Genomic DNA, 23,403 nt, shown 5'->3' on the forward strand with positions numbered 1-23,403 from the left:
GTACTGTGTGCAGTTTTGGTCTAATTTGAGGAAGGACGTCCTTGCTATTGAGGCAGTGCAGCGTAGGTTCACCTGTTCCCAATGTTGGGCGAGCCCAGAACCAGGGGCCACACAGTCTAAGAATAAAGGGGAGGCCGTTTAAAGCTGAGGTGAGGAGGAACGTTTGCAGTTGTAAATGTGTGGGATTCTCTGCCAGAGGGCAGTGGAGTCCGATTCACTGGATGGGTTTAAGAGAGAGTTAGATAGAGCTCTAGGGGCCAGTGGAATCAAGGGATATGGGGAGAAGGCAGGCACGGGTTATTGATTGTCAATGATCAGCCGCGATCACAATGAATGACGGTGCGTACAGGCTCGAAGGGCCGAGTGGCCTCCTCCTGCACCTGTTGTCTGTTTCTGTCTTAAGATAGACGCAACAGAACTGGAGTAACTCAGTGAGTCAGGCCACAGAGAGAGATGGAGAGAGGGGGAGAGAGAGAGAGAGAGAGAGGGGGGAGAGAAAAAGATGGGGGGAGAGAGGGGGAGAGAGGGGATAAGAGAGAGAGAGAGATTGAGGGGGAGAAAGAGATGGGGAGAGATAGAGGGAGAGGGAGAGAGAGAGGGGTTAGAGAGAGGGAATGGGAGGCGGCAGAGAGAGGGAGAGAAAGAGATAGAGAATGAGAGGGAGTGGGTGAGAGGGAGAGGGGGTAGAAAGAGGGGGAGAAAGAGGAAAAGAGAGACAGAGGGAGAGGGGGAGAGAGAGAGGGAGTGGGAAAGGGTGGGAGAAAGAGATAGAGAGAGAGAGAGGGGGAGGGGGAGAGAAAGGTGGGGCGAGAAATAGATAGAGAGAGAGGGAGTGGGGGAGAGTGGGAGGGAGAGCAAGAGAGAGAGGGGAGGGAGGTTGACTGTGTCTGACAGACTGTTCTAGTAGGGACTGGAAGGGTGGAAGGGCCTCCCCCTCACCCCCTCCCCCCTTCAAGACTCCTGAGGACTTACAGACTAACCAAGGCCCAGGCTCTGAACTGGGCCTAGTTTTGAGGCTTCAAAGAACGTTAAAACAGGCCTAGGCTTGAACGCGGCCTAGTTTCAAAGCTCCCGAGGACGTGCGGACTAATCGAGGCCCAGTTTGCTATCTGGTCCTAGTTTTGAGGCTCCAAAGTACTTTAAACAAGGCCTAGGCTTGAACGCGGCCTTGTTTCAAGGCTCCCGAGGACTTATGGACTAACCGAGGCCCAGGCTCTTTACCGGGCCTAGTTTTCCAGGCTCCACAGGGCCTAGGAACTCCGTGAAGGCCCAAGGGCCAGGCGGCCTTGCTGAAGAATCACCAACAACAGATAAACAGACTGATCCTACAGCTAATTATTCGCTCCACATGCAGGATGTGAAAACAAACCGATAAATAAACTAATAACTCAGCGAGAAATTGTTTCACTCAAACTAACCTTGTCGTACGCTGGTGGAATGTTGGCCTTCATAACGAGAGGAGTTGAGTTGAGGAGCAAAGAGGTCCTTCTGCAGTTGTACAGGGCCCTAGTGAGACCCTAGTGAGATCGCACCTGGAGTACTGTGTGCAGTTTTGGTTTCCTAATTTGAGGAAGGACGTCCTTGCTATTGAGGCAGTGCAGCGTAGGTTCACCAGTTTAATCCCTGGGATGGCAGGACTGTCATACGAGTAAAGATTGGAAAGACTGGGCTTGTATTCACTGGAGTTTAGAAGGATGAGAGGGGGATCTTATAGAGTCGTGTAAAATTATAAAAAGGACTGGACAAGCTAGATGCAGGAAACATGTTCCCAATGTTGGATGAGTCCAGAATCAGGGGCCACAGTCTAAGAATAAAGGGGAGGCCATTTAAAACTGAGGTGAGGAGAAACATTTCCAGTTGTGAATGTGTGGGATTCTCTGCCACAGAGGGCAGTGGAGGCCGATTCACTGGATGGATTTAAGAGAGAGTTAGATAGAGCTCTAGGGGCTAGTGGAATCAAGGGATATGGGGAGAAGGCAGGCACGGGTTACTGATTGTGGACGATCAGCCGCGATCACAATGAGTGGCGGTGCATACAGGCTCGAAGGGCCAAATGGCCTCCTCCTGCACCTGGTGTCTGTAACACATTCGTAGTGTAGGAAAATACCTGCAGATGCTGGTACAAATCGAAGCTATCACAAAATGCTGGAGTAACTCAGCGGGTCAGGCAGCATCTAGGAGAGAGGGAATGGGTGACGTTTCGGGTCGAGACCTTCAGACTGAACCCTTCAGACCCTTCTTCAGAAGTGTCTCGACCCGAAAAGTCACCCATTTCCTCTTTCCACAGATGCTGCCCGACCCACTGAGTTACTCCAGCAATCTGTGAAACGTCACCTATCCATGTTCTCCAGAGATGCTGCCCGACCCGCTGAGTTACTCCAGCAATCTGTGAAACGTCACCTATCCATGTTCTCCACAGATGCTGCCCGACCCGCTGAGTTACTCCGGCACTCTGTGAAACGTCACCTATCCATGTTCTCCACAGATGCTGCCTGACCCGCTGAGTTACTGCAGCATCTGCAGTTATTTTCCTACACAAGGATTATTAATTAATTAATTATTAATTATTAGATGGGCCTGCAGTGCAGCGGGTCACCACACGGTGGGAGTGTTGAACGAAAAGTGCCCGGGCCTGCAGTGCAGCGGATCACCACACGGTGGGAGTGTTGACCACAAAGGGGACGGGCCTGCAGTGCAACGGATCACCACACGGTGGGCGTGTTGATCACAGTGGCCGGCCCTGCAGTGCAGCGGATCACCACACGGTGGGAGTGTTGACCACAAAGTGGATGGGCCTGCAGTTCCACACAACATTATTCACACATGGACATACAGAACTCATTCAGAAGTCTATTAATAGTCATAGAAATCAGACATTTCATTCATTCCCCCCACCCACCCCCGCCAAAACAAAAAACAGTAGTAAACGTGCAGGTACAGCAGGCAGTGAAGAAAGCCAATGGCAATAGACAATAGGTGCAGGAGGAGGCCATTCAGCCCTTCGAGCCTGTACGCACCGCCATTCAATGCGATCATGGCTGATCATTCTCAATCAGTACCCTGTTCCTGCCTTCTCCCCATACCCTCTGACTCCGCTATCCTTTAGAGCTCTATCTAGCTCTCTCTTGAATGTATTCAGAGAACATGTTTCCTGCCTCTAACGTGTCCAACCCCTTAATAATCTTATACGTTTCGATAAGATCCCCTCTCATCCTTCTAAACATGTTCCCAATGTTGGGGGAGTCCAGAACCAGGGGCCACAGTTTAAGAATAAGGGGTAGGCCATTTAGAACTGAGATAAGGAAACACATTTTTCAGTCAGAGAGTTGTGAATCTGTGGAATTCTCTGCCTCAGAAGGCAGTGGAGGCCAATTCTCTGAATGCATTCAAGAGAGAACTAGATAGAGCTCTTAAGGATAGCGGAGTCATTGAGAATGATCAGCCCTGATCACATTGAATGGTGGTGCTGGCTCGAATGGCCTCCTCCTGCACCTATTGTCTATTTACAATCCTCCAACCAAAGGTGGCATTATTACAGGGGTGGCCAAACTTGCTTAATGTAAGAGCCACATACGATAAAGTTCAGATGTTTGAGAGCCGCAAGACATGAACAAAATTTACACATACGTTTTTATTGTTACAGACACATTTTGTTCCAAAAATTTTATATCAATATTAAGAAATGCATGTATGCAATGATATTTATTCATGTATGCAGTTTTTTAAACTGTTAATTTGTATTAGTTTCAGTAATCACAAAGTACACATATATACCAAATGCTTTCAAAATCTTGACTGGTGATTGTTTGAACTATATTGAGCGTATTTAATATGGTAATGAACTACGGGAACTTCTAAGAAAAATGTGCGAATTTGCATTTCAGTAACATAAAATTAGACTGCCAAAACTAAAACTAAAAAGGAAAACATTATATTTTTAATGATATTTATTTGTCCTAGTAAATATCAGGTCAAAAGATGGAGGAAAATATGTTTAAAAAAAAGCAAACCAATAAAATTAGAGATATTTTAATCAGATACCACCTGGGATCAGCCAATCTTCCCTGTCCCGCCTGCAACTGGTCCAAAACGCCGCAGCGAGACTCCTGACGGGTACCCGTAAAAGGGACCACATCACCCCCGATTCTGGCCTCTCCCCACTGGCTCCCTGTACGGTACAGAATCAATTTCAAGCTCCTCCTATTCACGTATAAAGCCCTAAATGGACACCCCCCCCCCCCCCACATCAAAAATCTTCTAACCCCCCTCTCTAACTCCAGGTCCCTCAGGTCGGCCGACTTGGGGCTACTCACTATCCCGCGGTCTAGGCTTAAGCTCAGGGGTGACCGCGCTTTTGCGGTTGCAGCTCCTAGACTGTGGAACAGCATCCCTCTCCCCATCAGAACTGCCCCCTCCATCGACTCAAAGGAGTCGATGGAGGGGGCAGTTCTGATGGGGAGAGGGAGTCCAGGCTCAAAACCTATTTCTACTCCCTAGCGTTTGAGGCTCATTGAGGAGGCGCTGTGAACTGTTTGCGTGCCACTGTATGCTTCATTTTTTTTCTCCCATTGGAACCTAATCAGATGTACAGCACTTTGGTCAATGTGGGTTGTTTTTAAATGTGCTATACAAATAAAATTGACTTGACTTGACTTGACTTACAAAATTATAGTCTTATCATAATATCTTTATGACAAACAGACAATGCTACAAATATCAGGCTATTAAAGCCGCTATTTACTGCTAGTAGTGGTCTTGTGGGTCTCCATCTTGTAAAATGTTCACAGACACTTTAAATAAAACTTGTATCTTGAAGTGTACCAACTAGGCCTGCACAGTTCAACGTCTTGTGTTACACTGACGTGAGTGTGGTTGGGCCTAGCTAGACTCATTAAGCCACCTGTGACCAATCTCACTCCCCCGGCACACCCAAATCTTTAACCCCCTTACCCATGACCTCAGTCTTCTGACATTCCTCTGTAACCCTTGCTGACCTGAAATGTCTTTAATCCCTCTGCCTCCCACCATTCCCTCCCCCAGCACTAAACAACAATGCCTCACTCAGATTTAGCAATAAAATCAGGATTTAAATTCTTAAATATTTTTACTAACCATGAACATTAAACTTACGTTTTATACCAATGGGGTCTCAATTCATACCCAGTAAATAATTATAAGCCTTGGAATTTTTTCTTATTTACCTTTTATATTCACTGTGATGAAAAAAGGAGCTCAGCCAACATATTTCCACCAGCCGCATATTAAAGGTCAAAGAGCCGCATGTAGATCGCGAGCCGTGGTTTGGCCACCCCTGCATTATTACAACCCCCTTCCACCCTAATAAAAAAAAAAATTCCTTGTGGACAAAAAAACAACAAAAAACACAACGGTAAGCTGATCATTCTCAATCAGTACCCCGTTCCTGCCTTCTCCCCATACCCCCTCACTCCGCTATCCTTAAGAGCTCTATCCAGCTCTCTCTTGAAAGCATCCAACGAACTGGCCTCCACTGCCTTCTGAGGCAGAGAATTCCACACCTTCACCACTCTCTGACTGAAAAGTTCTTCCTCATCTCCGTTCTAAATGGCCTACCCCTTATTCTTAAACTGAGGCCCCTTGTTCTGGACTCCCCCAACATTGGGAACATGTTTCCTGCCTCTAATGTGTCCAATCCCCTAATTATCTTATATGTTTCAATAAGATCCCCCTCATCTTTCTAAATTCCAGTGTATACAAGCCTAATTGCTCCAGCGTTTCAACATACGACAGTCCCGCCGTTCCGGGAATTAACCTAGTGAACCTACGCTGTACGCCCTCAATAGCAAGAATATCCTTCCTCAAATTTGGAGACCAAAACTGCACACAGTACTCCAGGTGCGGTCTCACCAGGGCCCGGTACAACTGTAGAAGGACCTCTTTGCTCCTATACTCAACTCCTCTTGTTATGAAGGCCAACATTCCATTGGCTTTCTTCACTGCCTGCTGTACCTGCATGCTTCATTTCAGTGACTGATGCACTAGGACACCCAGATCTCGTTGAACATCCCCTCTTCCTAACTTGACACCATTCAGATAATAATCTGCCTTTCTATTCTTACTTCCAAAGTGAATAACCTCACACTTATCTACATTAAACTGCATCTGCCATGTATCCGCCCACTCACACAACCTGTCCAAGTCACCCTGCAGCCTTATTGCATCTTCCTCACAATTCACACTACCCCCCAGCTTAGTATCATCTGCAAATTTGCTAATGGTACTTTTAATCCCTTCATTTAAGTCATTAATGTATATCGTAAATAGCTGGGGTCCCAGCACCGAACCTTGCGGTACCCCACTGGTCACTGCCTGCCATTCCGAAAGGGACCCATTTATCCCCACTCTTTGCTTTCTGTCTGTCAACCAATTTTCTATCCATGTCAGTACCCTACCCCCAATACCATGTGCTCTAATTTTACCCACTAATCTCCTATGTGGGACCTTGTCGAAGGCTTTCTGAAAGTCGAGGTACACCACATCCACTGACTCTCTCCTGTCAATTTTCCTAGTTACATCCTCAAAAAATTCCAGTAGATTTGTCAAGCATGATTTCCCCTTCGTAAATCCATGCTGACTCAGAAAGATCCTGTTACTGCTATCCAAATGCTCAGCAATTTCGTCTTTTATAATTGACTCCAGCATCTTCCCCACCACTGATGTCAGACTAACTGGTCTATAATTACCCGTTTTCTCTCTCCCTCCTTTCTTAAAAAGTGGGATAACATTTGCTATCCTCCAATCCACAGGAACTGATCCTAAATCTATAGAACATTGAAAAATGATCTCCAATGCTTCCACTATTTCTAGAGCCACCTCCTTAAGTACCCTGGGATGCAGACCATCAGGCCCTGGGGATTTATCAGCCTTCAGTCCCATCAGTCTACCCAAAACCATTTCCTGCCTAATGTGGATTTCCTTCAGTTCCTCCATCACCCTAGGTTCTCCGGCCCCTAAAACATTTGGGAGATTGTGTGTATCTTCCTCAGTGAAGACAGATCCAAAGTAACGGTTTAACTCGTCTGCCATTTCTTTGTTCCCCATAATAAATTCCCCTGCTTCTGTCTTCAAGGGACCCACATTTGCCTTGACTATTTTTTTCCTCTTCACGTACCTAAAAAAACTTTTGCTATCCTCCTTTATATTATTGGCTAGTTTACCCTCGTACCTCATCTTTTCTCCCCGTATTGCCTTTTTAGTTAACTTTTGTTGCTCTTTAAAAGAGTCCCAATCCTCTGCCTTCCCACTCTTCTTTGCTATGTTATACTTCCTCTCCTTAATTTTTATGCTGTCCTTGACTTCCCTTGTCAGCCACAGGTGTCTCTTACTCCCCTTAGAGTCTTTCCGCCTCTTTGGGATAAATTGATCCTACAACCTCTGCATTATTCCCAGGAATACCTGCCATTGCTGTTCTACCGTCTTCCCTGCTAGGGCCTCCTTCCAGTCAATTTTGGCCAGCTCCTGCCTCATGCCTCTGTAATCCCCTTTGCTATACTGTAATACTGACACTTCCGATTTTCCCTTCTGCCTTTCCATTTGCAGAGTAAAACTTATCATGTTGTGATCACTGCCTCCTAATGGCTCTAGTCCCCTTATCAGATCAGGATTATTACAACAACACTAAATCCAGACAATAGGTGCAGGAGTAGGCCATTCGGCCCTTCGAGCCAGCACCGCCATTCAATGTGATCATGGCTGATCATTCTCAATCAGTAGCCCGTTCCCTGCCTTCTCCCCATACCCCCTGACTCCGCTATCCCTTAAGAGCTCTATCTAGTTCTCTCTTGAATGCATTCAGAGAATTGGCCTCCACTGTCTTCTGAGGCAGAGAATTCCACAGATTCACAACTCTCTGACTGAAAAAGGGTTTTCCTCATCTCCGTTCTAAATGGCCTACCTCTTATTCTTATCCTTGTTCTGGACTCCCCCCAACATTGGAAACATGTTTCCTGCCTCTAACGTGTCCAACCCCTTAATAATCTTATACGTTTCGATAAGATCTCCTCTCATCCTTCTAAATTCCAGTGTATACAAGCCTAGTCGCTCCAGTCTTTCAACATATGACAGTCCCGCCATCCCGGGAATTAACCTAGTAAACCTACGCTGCACGCCCTCAATAGCAAGAATATCCTTCCTCAAATTTGAAGACCAAAACTGCACTCAGTACTCCAGGTGCGGTCTCACTAGGGCACTGTACAACTGCAGAAGGACCTCTTTGCTCCAATACTCAACTCCTCTTGTTATGAAGGCCAAAATTCCATTGGCTTTCTTCACTGCCTGCTGTACCTGCATGCTTCCTTTCAGCGACTGATGCTCTTGGACACCTAGATCTCGTTGTACGTCCCCTTTTCCTAACTTGACACCATTCAGATAATACTCTGCCTTCCTATTCTTACCACCAAAGTGGATAACCTCACTTCTGTGCCTTCACTCTTACACTGTGCGTTTTCAAGTCGTTTTGAGTACCACTTCCAACCTTTCATCGTGTGTCGGCCTGTCGGGGGCTGAGATGAGAATGTCATCAAAGTAACACACCACACCTTCAATTCCCTCTAGAATTTGTGTCATTACCCCTTGAAAAATCCCTGGGGCTGATGATGTACCAAATGGAAGCCTATTGAACTGAAACAATCCCAAATGCGTGCTAATAGTTAGCTTGGATTTAGATCCGTCATCTACACATAACTACAAATAGGCATTTGTCAAGTCCATTTTTGTGAACACTTGGCTGCATGTGAGGGTGCTAAACATAAGTTTTTCCTTATCTCAGTTCGAAATGGCCTACCCCTTATTCTTAAACTGTGGCCCCTTGTTCTGGACTCCCCCAACATTGGGAACATGTTTCCTGCCTCTAACGTGTCCAACCCCTTAATAATCTTATACGTTTCCATAAGATCACCTCTCATCCTTCTAAATTCCAGTGTATACAAGCCTAGTCGCTCCAGTCTTTCAACAATGATTGAATAAACCACAGTACAGCTGTGCACTCATGTTCCAGGCAGCAGTGAGTTAACTTGTTATTCTGTGTCTGGGCTCAATATATCACAGGTATGTTGGAGAGAACATTTTACAGAATTAACATTGTAAACCACGCCCAAAGGAGGTGTAAACTAAAACCAACTCCGAGCCACAGAGGGTTGAATTGTAGATGGATACAAAATGGCGGCGCTGCCCTAGAAGCTGCGGCTTACCTGCGGTCCATTTGTCGTTGTGTTTTTTGTTGTTTTTTTGTCTTAATTGTAGATGTGATGTGTTTTTTTTGTGGCTGTGTACTATGTGTGTGTGTGTGTGGGGGGGGGGGGGGGGGGGGGGGGGGGGGGGGGGTTGGTTAGGGGGAACTGTAAAATTGTAAATTTGACCCTTCCGAACGGAGACCAGACCTTTGTTTTCTGGGTATTTATTCACAAAATGCTGGAGTAACTCAGCGGGTCAGGCAGCATCTCGGGAGAGAAGGAATGGGTGACGTTTCGGGTCGAGATCCTTCTTCAGACTGATGTCAGGGGGGCGGCGGGACAAAGGAAGGATATAGGTGGAGACAGGAAGATAGAGGGAGATCTGGGAAGGAGGAGGGGAAGAGAGGGACAGAGGAACTATCTAAAGTTGGAGAAGTCGATGTTCATGCCGCTGGGCTGCAAGCTGCCCAGGCGAAATATGAGGTGCTGTTCATCCAATTTCCGGTGGGCCTCACTATGGCACTGGAGGAGGCCCATGACAGAAAGGTCAGACTAGGAATGGGAGGGGGAGTTGAAGTGCTCAGCCACCGGGAGATCAGTTTGGCCAATGCGAACCAAGTGCAGGTGTTGAGCGAAGCGATCGCCGAGCCTGCGCTTGGCTTCGCCGATGTAAATAAGTTGACATCTACAGCCGCGGATGCAATAGATGAGGTTGGAGGAGGTGCAGGTGAACCTCTGTCTCACCTGGAAAGACTGTTTGGGTCCTTGGATGGAGTTGAGGGGGGAGGTAAAGGGACAGGTGTTGCATCTCGTGCGGTTGCAGGGGAAAGTGCCCGGGGATGGGGTGGTTTGGGTGGGAAGGGACTTTGTTTTCTGGGTGGTGTCTCTGTTCCTGCTGCGGCCTACCATCGGCCAAACTCCTGTAAATGGCGGCCTCCACCCCGGGAACACCTGGTCCTCTGGTTCTCAGAGCCCACGGACCGGACTCACCATCTGCGGAGCCGGCTGTCTTCGGAGGCTTCGGCTCCGGCCGCCTGGATGCCGACATCGGGAGCTCCGGCAGAGGCAGCGTATTCGCCCGCCCCGGATCGCCTGGAACGTGGCAACGACACCAGCCTGACCGCGGGAGAAGACGGCAGGGGAAGAGAAAATACATTCTGTCCTTCCATCGCAGTGAGGAGGTGACTAGAGGAGACTCACTGTGATGGATGTTTCTTTATGTTTTGTGTTGGTTTGTGGTTGTGTAACTTGCTTATTTTATTGCTCTTATTGTTGGACTGTGGGTGACGAAACCTCGTCCAAAAGACTTGTTTTTTGGATGACAAATAAAGATATCCTGAGTAACTCAGCGGGTCAGGCAGCATCTGTGGAGAACATGGATAGGTAACGTTTCACAGAGTGCTGGAGTAACTCAGCGGGTCAGGCAGCATCTGTGGAGAACATGGATAGGTGACGTTTCACAGAGTGCTGGAGTAACTCAGCGGGTCAGGCAGCATCTGTGGAGAACATGGATAGGTGACGTTTCACAGAGTGCTGGAGTAACTCAGCGGGTCAGGCAGCATCTGTGGAGAACATGGATAGGTGACGTTTCACAGAGTGCTGGAGTAACTCAGCGGGTCAGGCAGCATCTGTGGAGAACATGCATAGCTGACATTTCACAGAGTGCTGGAGTAACTCAGCGGGTCAGGCAGCATCTGTGGAGAACATGGATAGGTGACGTTTCACAGAGTGCTGGAGTAACTCAGCGGGTCAGGCAGCATCTGTGGAGAACATGGATAGGTGACGTTTCACAGAGTGCTGGAGTAACTCAGCGGGTCAGGTAGCATCTGTGGAGAACATGGATAGGTGACGTTTCACAGAGTGCTGGAGTAACTCAGCGGGTCAGACAATAGACAATTGGTGCAGGAGGAGGCCATTCGGCCCATCGAGCCAGCACCGACATTCAATGTGATCATGGCTGATCATTCTCAATCAGTACCCTGTTCCTGCCTTCTCCCCATACCCCCTAACTCCGCTATCCTTAAGAGCTCTATCTAGCTCTCTCTTGAATACATTCAGAAAATTGGCTTCCACTGCCTTCTGAGGCAGAGAATTCCACAGATTTACAACTCTCTGACTGAAAAAGTTTTTCCTCATCTCTGTTCTAAATGGCCTACCCCTTATTCTTAAACTGTGGACCCTGGTTCTAGACTCCTCCAACATTGGGAACATGTTTCCTGCCTCTAACGCAAAGAGGTCCTTCTACAGTTGGACCGGGCCCTGGTGAGACCGCACCTGGAGTACTGTGTGCAGTTTTGGTCTCCAAATTTGAGGAAGTATATTCTTGCTATGGAGGGCGTGCAGCGTAGGTTCACTAGGTTAATTCCCGGAATGGCGGGACTGTCGTATGTTGAAAGGCTGGAGCGATTGGGCTTGTATACACTGGAATTTAGAAGGATGAGGGGGGATCTTATTGAAACATATAAGATAATTAGGGGATTAGACACATTAGAGGCAGGAAACATGTTCCCAATGTTGGGGGAGTCCAGAACAAGGCGCCACAGTCTAAGAATAAGGGGTAGGCCATTTAGAACGGAGATGAGGAAGAACTTTTTCAGTCAGAGAGTGGTGAAGGTGTGGAATTCTCTGCCTCAGAAGGCAGTGGAGGCCAGTTCGTTGGATGCTTTCAAGAGAGAGCTGGATAGAGCTCTTAAGGATAGCGGAGTGAGGGGGTATGGGGAGAAGGCAGGAACGGGGTACTGATTGAGAGTGATCAGCCATGATCGCATTGAATGGCGGTGCTGGCTCGAAGGGCTGAATGGCCTCCTCCTGCACAAAATACAACAACAACAAAAAAAATAATTTAAAAAACACCTTAATAATCTTATACGTTTCAATAAGATCCCCTCTCATCCTTCTAAATTCCAGTGTATACTGCAACTAATGTGACAGGGGGATGGGAACATGAGCAGAGAGACAGAGGGGTGTAAAATGAGGGTAGAAGCAATAGGTAGCAAAGGTGAAAAGTAAAAGTGGCAGGCAGACAAATCCAGGGCAAAAATCAAAAAGGGCCACTTTTCAACATAATTGTATAAAGGGAGTGTTGTAAAAACAAGCCTGAAGGCTTTGTGTCTCAATGCAAGGAGCATTTGTAATAAGGTGGATGAGTTGAATGTGCAGATAGTTATTGATGAATATGATATATTTGGGATTACGGAGACATGACTCCAGGGTGGCCAAGGCTGGGAGCTCAACATCCAGGGATATTCAATATTCAGGAGGGATAGACAGAAAGGAAAAGGGGGTGGGGTAGCGTTGCTGGTTAGAGAGGAGATTAACGCAGTGGAAAGGAGGGACGTTAGCTTGGAGGATGTGGAATCGATATGGGTAGAGCTGCGAAACACTAAGGGGCAGAAAACGCTAGTGGGAGTTGTGTACAGGCCACCTAACAGTAGTAGTAGAGTTGGGGATGGCATCAAACAGGAAAGTAGAAATGCGTGCAACAAAGGTAAAACAGTTATAATGACTTCAATCTACATATAGATTGGGTGAATCAAATTGGAAGAGGTGCTGAGGAAGAGGATTTCTTGAAATGTATACGGGATAGTTTTCTAAACCAACATGTAGAGGAACCAACGAGAGAGCAGGCTATTCTAGACTGGGTATTGAGTAATGAGGAAGGGTTAGTTAGCAGTCTTGTTGTGCGTGGCCCCTTGGGGAAGGGTGACCATAATATGGTTGAGTTCTTCATTAGGATGGAGAGTGACAGTTAATTCAGAAACAACGGATCTGAACTTAAGGAAAGGAAACTTTGAGGGCATGAGACGTGATTTGGCCAAGATAGATTGGCAATTGATTCTTAAAGGGTTGAGGGTGGATATGCAATGGAAGGCATTTAAAGACCGCATGGATGAACTACAACAATTGTTCATCCCAGTTTGGCAAAAGAATAAATCAGGGAAGGTAGTGCATCCGTGGCTAACAAGGGAGATTAGGGATAGTATCAAAACAAAAGATGAAGCGTACAAATTAGCAAGAAAAAGCAGCCTACCAGAGGACTGGGAGAAATTCAGAGTCCAGCAGAGGATGACAAAGGGCTTAATTAGGAAAGGGAAAATAGATTATGAAAGAAAACAAAGCCAGCATGGATTTATGAAAGGTAAATCATGTCTGACGGATCTTATAGAATTTTTCGAGGATATAACTAGTAGAGTGGATAAGGGAGAACCAGTGGATGTGTTATATCTGGACTTCCAGAAGGCTTTCGACAAGGTCCCACATAGGAGATTAGTATGCAAACTTAAAGCACACGGTATTGTGGGTTCAGTGTTGATGTGGATAGAGAACTGGCTGGCAGACAGGAAGCAAAGAGAAGGAATAAACGAGTCCTTTTCAGAATGGCAGGCAGTGACTAGTGGGGTACCGCAAGGCTCAGTGCTGGGACCCCAGCTATTTACAATATATATTAACTCTCTAAATCTAACTCTCTCTTGAAAACATCCAGTGAATTGGCCTCCACTGCCCTCTGTGGCAGAGAATTCCACAGATTCACAACTCTCTGGGTGATAAAGTTTTTCCTCATCTCAGTCCTAAAGGTCGACCCCTTATTCTTAAACTGTGTGGCCTCTGGTTCTGGACTCCCCCAACATCGGGAACATGTTTCCTGCAGCTAGCCTGTCCAATCTCTTAATGTTTCGATAAGATCCCCTCTCATCCTTCTAAATTCCAGTGTATACAAGCCTAGTCGCTCCAGTCTTTCAACATATGACAGTCCCGCCATTCCGGGAATTAACCTAGTAAACCTACGCTGCACGCCCTCAATAGCAAGGATGTCCTTCCTCAAATTAGGAGACCAAAACTGCACACAGTACTCCAGGTGCGGTCTCACTAGGGCCCTGTACAACTGCAGAAGGACCTCCTTGCTCCTAAACTCAACTCCTCTCGCAATGAAGGCCAACAGGCCTTTAAGGTTCAAGGTGAATGGGAAAAGATTTAATAGAAATCGTGAGGGGTAATTTTTCCACACAGAGGGTGGTGGGTGTATGGAACAAGCTGCCAGAGGAGGTAGTTGAGGCTGGGACTATCCCAACGTTTAAAAGAAACTGTTAGACTGATTCACGGATAGTGTCGGAAGGAACTGCAGGTGCTGGTTTACACCAAAGATAGACACAGAATGCCGGAGTAACTCAGCGGGTCAGGCAGCATCTGTGGAGAACATGGATAGGTGACGTTTCACAGAGTGCTGGAGTAACTCAGCGGGTCAGGCAGCATCCGTGGAGAACATGGTTTCTGCCTGTCCCGCTGAGTTACGACGGATCTCTCTCTCTCTCTCTCTGTATCTGCTGTGTCGGAAGCCATTGTAGATGAGGGTTGACACATAGACGTGAACTGCTGGTCTGTTCGTGGATCAGCACAGCCCCGATCAGTGAATAAACCAAGGACGCTCCAGGCGCCGCCCTGGCAACAACTCATTGGCCCAGTGAGTAACCAACTCACAACCAGAGCGCGTTACACAAAATTACAGCGCACAGCGATCTCGCATCTCAGTTCACCGCCGCTGCAGGTGAGTTAATCCACCCCCACCCCGGCTCCTCACACAGCGCTCCGACCCACTCCCCCCCTCTTCCCCACTTCCCCCTCTCCCCCTCTCCCCTTCCCCCTCTCCCGCTCCCCCTATCCCCCTTCCCCCTCTCCCCTTCCCCCTCTCCCCTCCCCCTCTCACCTTCCCTCTCCCCCTCCCCTTCCCCCTCTCCCGCTCCCCCTCTCCCGCTCCCTCTCCCCCTCCCCCTCCCGCGCCCCCACTCCCGCTCCCCCGCGCCCCCCTCTCCCTCTCCCCTCCCTCTCCCGCGCCACCACTCCCGCTCCCTCTCTCCCGCGCCCTCCTCTCCCCAGCACCCTCTCCCCCACTCCCACTCCCCCTCCCCCCTCCCGCTCCCCCTCTCCCGCGCCCTCCTCTCCCCAGCACCCTCTCCCCAGCCCCCTCTCCCCCACTACCCCTCCCCCACTCCCCCTCTCCCTCTCTCCCTCTCCTCCTCTCCAACGCCCCTCTCCCTCCCCTCCTCCCCCTCCCTCCCCCTCGTGCCGCTTATACGTTTCGATAAGATCCCCTCTCATCCTTCTAAATTCCAGTGTATACAAGCCGAGTCGCAAATTTTTTTCATTAGCAAATTTGCGGATGATACAAAGCTGAGTGGCAGTGTGAACTGTGAGGAAGATGCTATGAGGTTGCAGGGTGACTTGGACAGGTTGTGTGAGTGGGCGGACCTATGGCAGAAGCAGTATAATGTGGATAAGTGTGAGGGATAAGATTATTACCTGAACGGTGTCATGTTCGAATGGTGTCATGTATCATGTACACCAGCACTGAAAGGAAGCATGCAGGTACAGCAGGCAGTGACGAAAGCCAATGGAATGTTGGCCTTCATAACAAGAGTTGTACCGGGCCCTGGTGAGACCGCACCTGGAGTACTGTGTGCAGTTTTGGTCTCCAAATTAGAGGAAGGATATTCTTGCTATTGAGGGCGTGCAGCGTAGGTTCACTAGGTTAATTCCCGGAATGGCGGGAATTCATATGTTCACTGTCATATCATATCGCCGCTCCCCCACCCCCCACTCCCCCCCCCCCCGCAATGACACCCCCCCCCCGCACTGACACCCCCCCCCGCACTGACACCCCCCGCACTGACACCCCCCCGCACTGACACACCCCCGCACTGACACCCCCCCGCACTGACACCCCCCCGCACTGACACCCCCCCCGCACTGACACCCCCCGCACTGACACCCCCCCCTCGCACTGACACCCCACCCCGCACTGACACCCCCCGCACTGACACCCCCCCGCACTGACACCCCCCCGCACTGACACCCCCCCGCACTGACACCTCCCCCGCACTGACACCTCCCCCGCACTGACACCCCCCCCGCACTGATACCTCCCCCCGCACTGACTCCTCCCCCCTCCGCACTGACACATCCCCCTCCCGCACTGACTCACCCCCCCGCACTGACTCCACCCCCCGCACTGACTCCACCCCCCGCACTGACTCCACCCCCCGCACTGACTCCACCCCCCGCACTGACTCCACCCCCCGCACTGACTCCACCCCCCGCACTGACTCCACCCCCCGCACTGACTCCACCCCCCGCACTGAATCCTCCCCCGCACTGACACCTCCCCCCAGCACTGACACCCCCCTCCCCCCCCGCAATGACACCCCCCCCGCACTGACACCCCCCTCCCCCCCCGCAATGACACCCACCCCGCACTGACAACCCCCCCCCGCACTGACACCTCCCCCCCCGCACTGACACCTCCCCCCCCCCGCACTGACACCTCCCCCCCGCACTGACAACCCCCCCCCGCACTGACACCTCCCCCCCCGCACTGACACCTCCCCCCCCGCACTGACACCTCCCCCCCGCACTGACACCTCCCCCCCGCACTGACACCCCCCCCGCACTGAAACCCCCCCTCCCCCCCGCACTGACACCTCCCCCCGCACTGACACCTCCCCCCCCCGCACTGACACCTCCCCCCCGCACTGACAACCCCCCCCCGCACTGACACCTCCCCCCCCGCACTGACACCTCCCCCCCCGCACTGACACCTCCCCCCCGCACTGACACCTCCCCCCCGCACTGACACCCCCCCCGCACTGAAACCCCCCCTCCCCCCCGCACTGACACCTCCCCCCACACTGACACCTCCCCCCGCACTGACACCCCCCCGCACTGACACCTCCCCCCGCACTGACACCTCCTCACCCCCTCCCGCACTGACACCTCCTCCCCCGCACTGACTCATCCCCCCCGCACTGACTCCTCCCCCCCCGCACTGACTCCTCCCCCCCCGCACTGACACCTCCCCCCCCGCACCGACTCCTCCCCCCCGCACTGACACCTCCCCCCCGCACTGACTCCTCCCCCCGCACTGACTCCTCCCCCCGCACTGACACCTCCCCCCAGCACTGACACCCCCCCTCCCCCCCCGCACTGACACCCCCCTCCCCCCCCGCAATGACACCCCCCGCCCCGCAATGTCACCCCCCCGCACTGACACCCCCCCGCACTGACACCTCCCCCCAGCACTGACACCGCCCCCGCACTGACACCTCCCCCCAGAACTGACACCCCCCCTCCCCCCCCGCAATGACACCCCCCCGCAATGACAACCCCCCGCACTGACAACCCCCCCGCACTGACACCCCCCCCCGCACTGACACCTCCCCCCCCGCACTGACACCTCCCCCCCCGCACTGACACCTCCCCCCCCGCACTGACACCCCCCCGCACTGAAACCCCCCCCCGCACTGACACCCCCCCCGCACTGACACCCCCCCGCACTGACACCCCCCCGCACTGACACCCCCCGCACTGACACCCCCCCCGCACTGACACCCCCCCGCACTGACACCCCACCGCGCACTGACACCTCCCCCGCACTGACATCCCACCGGGCACTGACACCTCCCCCGCACTGACACCCCCTCCGCACTGACACACCCCCCCCCGCACTGACACCCCCCCCCGCACTGACACCCCCCCCCCCGCACTGACACCCCCCCCGCACTGACACCCCCCCCGCACTGACACACCCCCCCCGCACTGACACCCCCCCCCGCACTGACACCCCACCGCGCACTGACACCTCCCCCGCACTGACACCCCCCCCCCGCACTGACACACCCCCCCCGCACTGACACCCCCCCCCCCGCACTGACACCCCCCCCGCACTGACACACCCCCCCGCACTGACACACCCCCCCCGCACTGACAACCCCCCGCACTGACACACCCCCCCCGCACTGACACCCCCCACGCACTGACACCCCCCCCCGCACTGACAACCCCCACGCACTGACACCCCCCACGCACTGACACCCCCCACGCACTGACACCCCCCCGCACTGACACCCCCCCCCGCACTGACACCCCCCCGCACTGACACCCCCCCCCCCGCACTGACACCCCCCCGCACTGACACCCCCCCCCAGCACTGACACCTCGCCCCCGCACTGAAACCCCCCCACATTGACACCTCCCCCCGCACTGACACCCCCCCGCACTGACACCCCCCCTCCCCCCCCGCACTGACTCCCCCCCACATTGACACCTCCCCTCCCCCTGCACTGACACCCCCCCGCACTGACACCCCCCCGCACTGACACCCCCCCTCCCCCCCCGCAATGACACCCCCCGCACTGACAACCTCCCCCGCACTGAAACCCCCCCGCACTGACACCTCCCCCCCCGCACTGACACCCCCCCCCGCACTGACACCCCCCCCCGCACTGACACCCCCCTCCCGCACTGACACCTCCCCCCGCACTGACACCTCCCCCCGCACTGACACCTCCCCCCCGCACTGACACCTCCCCCCCGCACTGACACCTCCCCCCGCACTGACACCTCTTCACCCCCCCCCCCCGCACTGACACCTTCTCTCCCCCTCCCGCACTGACACCTCCCCCCCGCACTGACTCCTCCCCCCACGCACTGACTCCTCCCCCCCGCACTGACACCCCCCCGCACTCACACCTCCTCTCCCCCTCCCGCACTGACACCCCCCCGCACTGACTCCTCCCCCCCCGCACTGACTCCTCCCCCTCGCACTGACACCCCTCCCGCACTGACTTTTCCCCCCCCCGCACTGACACCTCCCCCCAGCACTGACACCTCCACCCAGCACTGACACCCCCGCTCCCCCCCCGCAATGACCCGTCCCGCAATGACACCCCCCCACGCACTGACACCTCCTCTCTCCCCCCCCCGCACTGACACCCCCCCCCGCAATGACACCTCCCCTCTCCCCCCCGCACTGACACCCCCCCCCGCAATGACACCTCCTCTCCCCCCCGCACTGACACCTCCCCCCGCACTGACACCCCCCCCGCACTGACACCTCCCCCCGCACTGACACCCCCCCCCGCACTGACACCTCCCCCCGCACTGACACCTCCTCACCCCCTCCCGCACTGACACCTCCTCCCCCGCACTGACTCCTCCCCCCGCACTGACTCCTCCCCCCCGCACTGAAACCCCCCGCACTGACACCACCCCCCCCGCACTGACTCCTCCCCCCCGCACTGACACCTCCACCTCCCGCACTGACACCTCCCCCCCCACACTGACTCCTCCCCCCGCACTGACTCCTCCCCCCGCACTGACACCTCCTCCCCCGCACTGACACCTCCCCCCCGCACTGACACCCCCCCCGCACTGAAACCCCCCCTCCCCCCCGCACTGACACCTCCCCCCGCACTGACACCTCCCCCCCCCGCACTGACACCTCCCCCCCGCACTGACAACCCCCCCCCGCACTGACACCTCCCCCCCCGCACTGACACCTCCCCCCCCGCACTGACACCTCCCCCCCGCACTGACACCTCCCCCCCGCACTGACACCCCCCCCGCACTGAAACCCCCCCTCCCCCCCGCACTGACACCTCCCCCCACACTGACACCTCCCCCCGCACTGACACCCCCCCGCACTGACACCTCCCCCCGCACTGACACCTCCTCACCCCCTCCCGCACTGACACCTCCTCCCCCGCACTGACTCATCCCCCCCGCACTGACTCCTCCCCCCCCGCACTGACTCCTCCCCCCCCGCACTGACACCTCCCCCCCCGCACCGACTCCTCCCCCCCGCACTGACACCTCCCCCCCGCACTGACTCCTCCCCCCGCACTGACTCCTCCCCCCGCACTGACACCTCCCCCCAGCACTGACACCCCCCCTCCCCCCCCGCACTGACACCCCCCTCCCCCCCCGCAATGACACCCCCCGCCCCGCAATGTCACCCCCCCGCACTGACACCCCCCCGCACTGACACCTCCCCCCAGCACTGACACCGCCCCCGCACTGACACCTCCCCCCAGAACTGACACCCCCCCTCCCCCCCCGCAATGACACCCCCCCGCAATGACAACCCCCCGCACTGACAACCCCCCCGCACTGACACCCCCCCCCGCACTGACACCTCCCCCCCCGCACTGACACCTCCCCCCCCGCACTGACACCTCCCCCCCCGCACTGACACCCCCCCGCACTGAAACCCCCCCCCGCACTGACACCCCCCCCGCACTGACACCCCCCCGCACTGACACCCCCCCGCACTGACACCCCCCGCACTGACACCCCCCCCGCACTGACACCCCCCCGCACTGACACCCCACCGCGCACTGACACCTCCCCCGCACTGACATCCCACCGGGCACTGACACCTCCCCCGCACTGACACCCCCTCCGCACTGACACACCCCCCCCCGCACTGACACCCCCCCCCGCACTGACACCCCCCCCCCCCGCACTGACACCCCCCCCGCACTGACACCCCCCCCGCACTGACACACCCCCCCCGCACTGACACCCCCCCCCGCACTGACACCCCACCGCGCACTGACACCTCCCCCGCACTGACACCCCCCCCCCGCACTGACACACCCCCCCCGCACTGACACCCCCCCCCCCGCACTGACACCCCCCCCGCACTGACACACCCCCCCGCACTGACACACCCCCCCCGCACTGACAACCCCCCGCACTGACACACCCCCCCCGCACTGACACCCCCCACGCACTGACACCCCCCCCCGCACTGACAACCCCCACGCACTGACACCCCCCACGCACTGACACCCCCCACGCACTGACACCCCCCCGCACTGACACCCCCCCCCGCACTGACACCCCCCCGCACTGACACCCCCCCCCCCCGCACTGACACCCCCCCGCACTGACACCCCCCCCCAGCACTGACACCTCGCCCCCGCACTGAAACCCCCCCACATTGACACCTCCCCTCCCCCCGCACTGACACCCCCCCGCACTGACACCCCCCCTCCCCCCCCGCACTGACTCCCCCCCACATTGACACCTCCCCTCCCCCTGCACTGACACCCCCCCGCACTGACACCCCCCCGCACTGACACCCCCCCTCCCCCCCCGCAATGACACCCCCCGCACTGACAACCTCCCCCGCACTGAAACCCCCCCGCACTGACACCTCCCCCCCCGCACTGACACCCCCCCCCGCACTGACACCCCCCCCCGCACTGACACCCCCTCCCGCACTGACACCTCCCCCCGCACTGACACCTCCCCCCGCACTGACACCTCCCCCCCGCACTGACACCTCCCCCCCGCACTGACACCTCCCCCCGCACTGACACCTCTTCACCCCCCCCCCCCGCACTGACACCTTCTCTCCCCCTCCCGCACTGACACCTCCCCCCCGCACTGACTCCTCCCCCCACGCACTGACTCCTCCCCCCCGCACTGACACCCCCCCGCACTCACACCTCCTCTCCCCCTCCCGCACTGACACCCCCCCGCACTGACTCCTCCCCCCCCGCACTGACTCCTCCCCCTCGCACTGACACCCCTCCCGCACTGACTTTTCCCCCCCCCGCACTGACACCTCCCCCCAGCACTGACACCTCCACCCAGCACTGACACCCCCGCTCCCCCCCCGCAATGACCCGTCCCGCAATGACACCCCCCCACGCACTGACACCTCCTCTCTCCCCCCCCGCACTGACACCCCCCCCCGCAATGACACCTCCCCTCTCCCCCCCGCACTGACACCCCCCCCCGCAATGACACCTCCTCTCCCCCCCGCACTGACACCTCCCCCCGCACTGACACCCCCCCCGCACTGACACCTCCCCCCGCACTGACACCCCCCCCCGCACTGACACCTCCCCCCGCACTGACACCTCCTCACCCCCTCCCGCACTGACACCTCCTCCCCCGCACTGACTCCTCCCCCCGCACTGACTCCTCCCCCCCGCACTGAAACCCCCCGCACTGACACCACCCCCCCCGCACTGACTCCTCCCCCCCGCACTGACACCTCCACCTCCCGCACTGACACCTCCCCCCCCACACTGACTCCTCCCCCCGCACTGACTCCTCCCCCCGCACTGACACCCCCCGCCCCGCAATGACACCCCCCCGCACTGACACCTCCCCCCGCACTGACTCCTCCCCCCGCACTGACACCCCCCGCCCCGCAATGACACCCCCCCGCACTGACACCCCCCCGCACTGACACCTCCCCCCAGCACTGACACCGCCCCCGCACTGACACCTCCCCCCAGCACTGACACCCCCCCGCACTGACACCCCCCCCTCCCCCCCCGCAATGACAACCCCCCCGCAATGACAACCCCCCGCACTGACAACCCCCCCCGCACTGACACCTCCCCCCCCGCACTGACACCTCGCCCCCGCACTGACACCCCCCCTGCACTGAAACCCCCCCCGCACTGACACCCCCCCCGCGCTGACACCTCCCCTCCCCCCCCGCACTGACACCTCCCCCCCCGCACTGACACCTCCCCTCCCCCACCCGCGCTGACACCCCCCCTCCCCCCCCGCACTGACCCCCCCCACATTGACAACTCCCCTCCCCCCGCAATGACACCCCCCCGCACTGACCCCCCCCCGCACTGACACCTCCCCTCCCCCCCCGCACTGACCCCCCCCCACACTGACACCTCCCCTCTCCCCGCACTGACACCCCCCCCGCACTGACAGCCCCCCGCACTCACACTTCCACTCCCACCCCGCACTGACACCCCTCCCCCCCCGCACTGACACCCCTCCCCCCCCGCACTGACACCTCCCCCCCGCACTGACACCCGCCCTCCCCCCCCGCACTGACACCTCCCCTCCCCCCCCCCGCACTGACACTCCTCCCCCCCGCACTGACACCCCCCGCCCGCACTGACCTTTAACTAATGTGCTCCCCGTCCCGGCACCTTTAACTAAGATGTTCTCAATCTGTGGAGAACATGGATAGGTGACGTTTCACAGAGTGCTGGAGTAACTCAGCGGGTCAGGCAGCATCTGTGGAGAACATGGATAGGTGACGTTTCACAGTGTGCTGGAGTAACTCAGCGGGTCAGGCAGCATCTGTGGAGAACATTGATAGGTGACGTTTCTAGGGGAGGAGGGGAGGGAAGGCAGAGGAGAGGAGGATGTAACTAGTAGAGTGGATAAGGGAGCACCAGTCGATGTGTTATATCTGGACTTCCAGAAGGCCTTCGACAAGGTCCCACATAAGAGATTAGTATGCAAACTTAAAGCACACGATATTGTGGGTTCAGTATTGATGTGGATAGAAAAGTGGCTGGCAGACAGGAAACAAAGTGTAGGAATAAACGGGTCCTTTTCGGAATGGCAGGCAGTGACTAGTGGGGTACCA

The 23,403-nt window shown here is 55.7% G+C and overlaps 2 protein-coding genes across 2 annotated transcripts in view; one reads left to right on the plus strand and one right to left on the minus strand.

Moving 5' to 3' along the window:
* Nucleotides 1–23,403, minus strand: part of LOC144602606 (zinc-binding protein A33-like) — a 313,416-nt gene that overhangs the window by 109,169 nt on the left and 180,844 nt on the right. The gene's annotated exons all lie outside the window — the stretch shown is intronic.
* LOC144603025 (nuclear factor 7, brain-like) overlaps nucleotides 1–23,403 on the plus strand; it is a 424,775-nt gene that overhangs the window by 24,385 nt on the left and 376,987 nt on the right. The window lies entirely within an intron of this gene.

The sequence above is a fragment of the Rhinoraja longicauda genome, chromosome 19 (genome assembly GCF_053455715.1).
Source record: "Rhinoraja longicauda isolate Sanriku21f chromosome 19, sRhiLon1.1, whole genome shotgun sequence".
Lineage (NCBI taxonomy): Eukaryota > Metazoa > Chordata > Chondrichthyes > Rajiformes > Arhynchobatidae > Rhinoraja > Rhinoraja longicauda.